Source organism: Tenrec ecaudatus, chromosome 15, assembly GCF_050624435.1.
Source record: "Tenrec ecaudatus isolate mTenEca1 chromosome 15, mTenEca1.hap1, whole genome shotgun sequence".
Classification (NCBI taxonomy): domain Eukaryota; kingdom Metazoa; phylum Chordata; class Mammalia; order Afrosoricida; family Tenrecidae; genus Tenrec; species Tenrec ecaudatus.
The window spans coordinates 83,316,559-83,324,125 of NC_134544.1; positions in this window are offsets into that span (position 1 = coordinate 83,316,559).

The window sequence follows — 7,567 nt, forward strand, 5'->3', positions numbered from 1 at the left end:
TGGTTAAACCACATAGACACCAAGGGGAAAAGAGGATACCATATACCTTTTTCCCCGGAAAATAGACCCTCTTGTCCATAAGATATCAATGCAAAAAAAAAAAAAGATATCAATGCCTAGATGTACAAGCTAAAGGTTCCAAACAATAAGTTATGGTCACATGTGGTAAACTACAGTAACTGAGGGGGAAATGGATGAGGTAAAAAAGAAGATCTATCCTGGAAGAGGGTCAGGAATTTCTTCTGGGCCTATATTGCCACTGGGGTATAAACATGGATGTTTGTAAGGCAACACCTCAGACCTCGTTCACAATGTTTCCTTAAGAATGATGAAGTCAGAGGGTCAGATTAATCACCCCTCCCTTTAGCAAAGCTCCACACAAAACTTACAGTCATCAAATATAATAAACCTGGAATGTACCTGGGAGTGCGGAAAAAAACAAGTGCGGAACAAACATCTGTAAGCATCTGTTTTTTCCTGGTGACCTCAAAGCCAAGAGAGGAAGAAAAACAACAGAACTTCACTAGAAGCTTGGAGTCTCTGCTGTCCACAACCAAGAGAACTTCAACACTGATAGCCACTGAATTGAACCTCTAATACCATTCCCTCCTCTGATCTTGGCTTTTCCATTTGAAAATCTTGGATCATACCCTGAAGCCCAAGACTTCGGGATATCAGTCATCTGTGCCTCCCACAACAGCAAGTTTCAGCTTTAAGTTCAACAGAGTAGTTCGGAGATTCTAGTACATTGAAGTAATCCTGGGATGCTGTCAGAAGCTATTTGCCCCTTTCCATTTCCTGCTAGATGACAACATATCCCAACTGAGGTGGATCCTCTACTACAGAAATGTTTGTTGTTGTTTTCTTATTTTGTTTTGCTTAGTCTTTTAAAATTTTAGATGAACAAATGAGAGAGCGATACCTAGTACATAGTTAGAGAATCATGTTACAACATTGCCTGGGATGTCGTATTAAATGTTTACATGATCTTAGCAGAGTTGTCAGGCTCTGTTGCTGTTTATGCTGACAGTGGTCTGATACAACATTTGTTCTTTTGTGATTGTCCAGTTTCACTCATTAAAATTTTCTACAGGTCTAAGTCATAATGTGCTTTGTGTTTTCTCCAGCAGTTTTAGACATGTGTAGTATTCCATTGTGTGTATGTACCAAAGTTTCTTTATCCAATCTTCTAAAGAGAGTCTTTGGGATTATTCCAATTTCTTGATACTGTGAACAGTGCTCTGATGAGCATGGAAGTGCATAGGTCTGTCTGCGATATGCGATTTTACTTTTTTAGGATATAAACCCACAAAACTTGTTGATGGATGGTATGCAATTTCTTATCCCATTTATTTGTAGTGTGTAATATTTGCTTGTAGCATTACCAGATAGGTTTGCAGAGCCATTGGACAGAACCATCAGTCCAGTGGGTGAAAGTCCCAATCTCCCTGCTTCGTCTCCAGTAGGGTTTTTTGGGTTTTCTTTTTAATTGGGCTATCATTGTCAGTGTGACATGATATCACTTTTTTAAAAAATCTGCATCTCCTTTATGACTAATGTTTGTGAATATTGTTTTCATGTCTTTTGCTATTTGAATGTCTCTTTTAATTAACTATGGGTTTTGCTGCCTTTATGATTGAGTTATTTGTTTTTTATTGTGGTATTACAGCATTCTCTAGATTTTAGATTTAAGTTGGCCATTGTGTCCTTGCTTAGGATTGTTTTCTAGTCTGTGGAAAACATTTTGTTCTCTTATTGAATGTTTTGATGCACATATGGGTCTTATTGTAAGTAAGACTAACCATTTATTTTGTCTTCCATTGTGTGTGTTTCCTCTAAAATATTTGATAATATGTGCATGCCTTGCAACTGGGCCCTTAAGTTTGTACCTATGTTCCCACTGATGATCTTTGTAGCTCTGGATTGATGTTTGGGTTTTTTTTTAAATCATGCTATCGGGGGCTCTTACAGCTCTTATAACAATCCATCCAAACATTGTGTCAAGAACATCTGTATATGTGTCGCCATCATCCTTTTCAAAACATTTTCTTTCTACTCTGACCCTTGGCATCAGCTCCTCATTTTTGCCCTCCCTCCCCCCACCTTCCCACCCTCAGAACTATTGATACATTATAGATTATTATTATTTTATGCTGCCTCCCTTAACCCATGTTTCTGTTGCTTTTCACCCTGGGTGGGAGGTGTTATATGTCGATCATTGTGATCGGTTTCCCCTTTCTCCCCCTGCCTTCCCCCTACCCTCATGGTATCGCTACTCCCATTATTCTTCCTGGGGAGCTTATCTTTCCTGGATTCCATGTGTCCAGACCTCTTAGGGAAAACTGGTACAGACATCTGTACCAGTGTACATGCTCTGATACAGCCAGATTTGTAATGCAGAACTGGGGTCATGATAGTGGGGGGAGGGGAATATTTATAGGTTTAGTATTAAAGCAGCAAATGGACATTGGACCTCCACTCAAGTACTTACTCAATGGAAGAACGCTTTGTTCTATTAAATTGGCATTCCATAATGCATACCTACCCACCACAATCACTGAAGACAAATGTGTGCATAGGCAAATGTGATGAAGAAAGCTGAGGATGCCCGCCTGGCAAAAGATATAGCATCTGGGGTCTTAAAGGCTTGAAGATAAACAAGTGTCCATCTAACTCAGAAAAAAACAAAGCCCACATGGAGAAAGCATACCAGCCTTTGTGACCACGAGGTGTGAACGTGATCAGGTATCAGGCAAAAAGAACAAAAATCATATCATTTTAAATGAGGGTGAGTGCAGAGTGGAAACCCAATGCCCATCTAGGCAACTGGACACCTCCTTATAGAAGGGTCTCAGGGAGGAGAGCAGCCAGTCAGGGTGCAGTGCAGCAACGATGAAACATACAACTTTCCTCTAGTTCTTAAGTGCTCCCTCCCCTCCCACCCCCACTATCATGATCCCAGTTCTACCTTACAAATATGGTTAGACCAGAGGATATACACTGATACAGATAGGAACTGGAAACACAGGGAACCCACGACAGATGATCTCTTCAGGACCAGTGCTGAAAGTGGTGATACCAGGAGGGTGGAGGGCAGGTGGGGTAGAAAGGGGGTACCGATTATGAGGAGTTACATATTACTTCCTCCCTGGGGGATGGACAACAGAAAAGTGGGTGAAGGGAGACATCGGACAGTGTAAGATATAACAAAAGAATAATAATTTATAAATAATCAAGGGTTCATGAGCGAGGGGAAGTGGGGAAGGAGAGGGAAAAATGAGAGGCTGATATCAAGGGCTCAAGTAGAAAGCTAATATTTGAGAATGATCATCGCAACAAATGTACAAATGTGCTTGACACAGTGGGTGTATGTATGTATTCTGATAAGGGTTGTACAGGTCCCCAATAACATGCTTAAAATGATAATAATTTTATGGTTGGGGGTCACCACAGCATGAGGGGCTGTATTAAAAGGTCACAGCATTAGGAAGTTGAGAACCACTGCTCTAAAGCAATAATTCCTTACTAGCCATGAAACCTTATTAATTACAAAGATTTTCAAAGGTACAGATTACTTGAGCTCTTCCCCAGTCTTATTGATCAAAACTTATTCATAATGCCATGTACAGACCTGTATTTTGGGAAAGCCAGTTTATTAATATCCATGTGTTAATACTGGCCATCCTTATTAATACTAAAAACTACTTGCTTATATGTTACCAGTTTTTAGTATTCTCCAGATGTCTCTATCAAGGTGATTGATATGCATGGGAGTAACAAAGTTATATTCACCTTTCCATCAAGTATTCATTGTTAATTTATTAAGAGCATAAAAACATTAGCATGCCATTATATCCATCTATTTAAAAATATTTTTTCTTATCATCTAAGAATAGAAACTTGCAAGAAAATTACAATAAAAAAAGCTAGAGGAATGAACTGGGAGGGAAAGTACTTTTATAGATTTATAAATACAGTTATAAATTTATAGAGTTATATAGATGTAAATATATTTTTATATAATGATAGGGACATAGACATATGTACATATACTTATGTATACATATACTTATATGTTAAGTATTGAGGTAGCAGACAAACATTGGGCCTCTACTCAATCACCCCCCTCAACGAAAGAACACTTTGTTCTAATAATATGGCATTCAGTGATGCTCACCTTCCGGACACAATCGGTGAAGACAAAATGAGTGCATAAGCAAATGAATGAAGCAGTGGGTGCCCAGCTATTAAAGATAAAACATCTGGGATCTTAGAGGCTTGCAGATAAACTAGCAGCTATCTAGCTAGGAAGCAAAAAAGTCCACATGAAAGAAATACACCAGCCTGTGTGATCATGAAGTGTTGACAGGATCAGGTATCAGGCATTTTAAAACCTAAAACAAACAAGCATATCGATGCAAGTGAGGGGGGTCAGAGTGTAGACCCAAAGCCTATCTGTAGACACTTAGACATCTCACAGAAAGGCCACAAGGGAGGGACGGACCAGGCAGCGTGCAGTGCAGCACCTATGAAACATACACCATTCCTTTAGTTCTTTAATTCTTCCTTCCACCCACTATGTTTAGTTTTGTGGTTTTTTCCCCATCAATCTTCCGCTAGCTTTTGTCATGGGATGAGGCATGGATCTTGTTTTACTCTTCTACAGATGGAGATCCAATTTGCAATCACCATTGGTTGAAGCATAAGATTCTTTCCCATTCAATATCTTTTAAGTCCTGTGTTGAAGGGTTTTCTATACTTTTCCAAAGTGCCAGGCAGTTTTAACTACTGTGGCTGTTTAATGTTTTTTGAGGTTGGTAGTGGAAAGTCTCTTACTTCATTCTTCTTGTTTTTGCAGTTCATTGCTTATCGTGTATATCTTCCCTGTTCGTATGAAGTTGATATTTACTTTTAACATTTCTATATAGCATAAAGTTGCTACTTCGCAATTATTTTGGTGTGATTAAAATTGTTTTCAGTGACATTTATATTTATATGATATTGACTTTTCTTATCCATGAGGGCTATTATTCCACTTGTGTAGGTCTCTTTGGGTTTCTTGTTGTTCTTAGGTACCATTGAATAAGTTTCTGACTTAAAGCAACCCCATGCACAACACAAGGAAACACTGTCGGGAAAGAAGGATCAGACTTCAACCCAATGCTCCAAGATGTGAATGCAACATGCTGGCGAGGAGTAGGGAACCAGTGGAGAGGTCTGGGGGTGCCGGCTCCAATCTCATATAGTAAGTGGACACCTGCCCCTCACCCCAGAAGAATTTATTTCAAAAGATGGCATTGAATCTGCAGCTTTGGGAGAGGGAAATATCTGATCAGAGCACACAAGTGCTGAAGAAGGGGGAGGAGGAGAGAGTGGAGCATATCCTGGCCCACAAGGCCTTGAGGATGATGATCCCAATTAGAGCAGCGAGTCCAGAGAGGCTCAAATAGCCAACCCCACCATTAGACATGACGACCCTCACTGACCCATAGCCCTACAGGGGACAACCCCAGAGGCACAGTGTGGGAATTGTACCTGATCTATTCCTGCCACACCGAGGCAAAACACTAAGGTGGTGCAACAGAACAGCAAGGGAATGGAGCAGCGAGGTCCCCAGGTAAAGCTGAAGGTGGACTTTGGGGTCAGAGCATGGTGTCCCAACAGACTGGACTGGAAAACACTCTGAAAGGTCAACAAATGATTCTTGAACTAACTACAAGCTTTTCTTTCTTGTCATGTTTTGTTTTTGTCATTGGTTTGTTGTTGTTGTTTTGTTGTACATTGTTGCTTGGTTTTGTTCTGTCTTGTTTTTGTGCATGTTATTATCTCCACAGGTCTGTCTAAATAAGATAGGCTGTATGAACAATTTGGAGGAGAAAACAATGGGACTGACAGTTCCAGGGGGGACATGGGAGAGGGGAAAGTGGCGGGGGGTTAAGGAAGTGGTGTTAACAAACCCAGGCACAAGGAAAAAAGTGATACAAATTGGTGGTGAAGAGGGTGTGGGAGTCCTGGTAGGGCATGATCAAGGGTAATGTAACAAAGAGGAATTGCTGAAACCCTTGTGGGGACTGAGCATGGTGGTGACACAGGAGGAAAGTCAAGGGAAATAGAGGAAAGAGCTTGGAAGCAAAGGGCATTTATAGAGGTCTAGATAAAGACATGTATATATGCAAATATATTTATATATGAGGATGGGGAAATAGATCTATGTGCATATATTTATAGGTTTAGTATTAGGTAGCAGAAGGACATTGGGCCTCTACTTAAGCACTCCCTCAATGCAAGAATACTTTCTTCTATTAAATTTGCATTCTATGATGCTCACCTTCCCAACACAAGCGATGAAGCCTAAGCGGGTGAATAAGCAAATGTGGTGAAGAAAGCTGATGGTGCCTGACTATCAAAAGAGATAGCATCTGGCGTTTTAAAAGCTTGAAGGTAAACAAGCGGCCACCTAGCTCAAAAGCAACAAAGCCCACATAGAAGAAGTACACCAGCTTGTGTGATCACGAGGTGCCGAAGGGATCAGTTATCAGGCATCAAAAAACAAAAAATTTTATCATTGTGTGTTCAACTGCATGATACGATCACTGAAGACAAATGGGTGCATAACCAACTGTGGTGAAGAAAGTCGATGGTGCCCGACTGTCAAAAGATATAGCGTCTGGAGTCTTAAAGACTTGAAGATAAAGAAACGGCCATCTAGCTCAGGAGCAACAAAACCCACATAGAAGAAGCACTTTAGCATATGCCATCATGAGGTGTTGAGGGGATTGGGTATCAGGCATCATCAGAACAAAAACTCTTACCAGAGTGAATGAGGTGGGGAGTGTGCAGTGGAGACCCAAAGTCCATTTGTAGGCCACTAGAGACAGGGTGCAGCACAACAACGATGAAAAATACAACTTTCCTCTAGTTCCTAAATGCTTACTTCCCCCCCCCCACCCCCACCCCCAAGCACTATCATGATCCCAATTCTGCCTTGCAAGTCTAGCTAGACCAGAGGATGTACACTGGTACAGATAGGAACCAGAATAACAGGGAATCCAGGGTGGATGATCCCTTCAGGACCAGTGATGTGAGTTGCGATACCGGGAGGGTGGGTTGGAAAAGGGAAACCGATTACAAGGATCTACATGTGACCTCTTCCCTCAGGGACCGACAACAGAAAAGTGGGTGAAGGGAGACGTTGGACAGGGAAAGATATGAAAAATAATAATAATTTATAATTTATCAAGGGTTCATGAGGGAGGGGGAGCAGGGAGGAAGGGGTAAAAATGAGGACCTGATGCCAGGGGCTTAACTGGAGAGCAAATGTTTTGAGAATGATGAGGACAATGAATGCACGAATGTGCTTTGCACAATTGATGTATGTATGGATTGTGTTGAGTTGTATGAGTCCCTAATAAAATGATTTAAAAGCAACAACAACAAAGAAACACTGTGTAGTCCTGCACTACCCTCATAATTTTTCTATGGTTTGAGCCCATTGTTGCAGCTACTGTGTCAATCCATTGCATTGAGAGTATTCCACTTTTTCGCTGACCCTCTTATTTACCAAGCA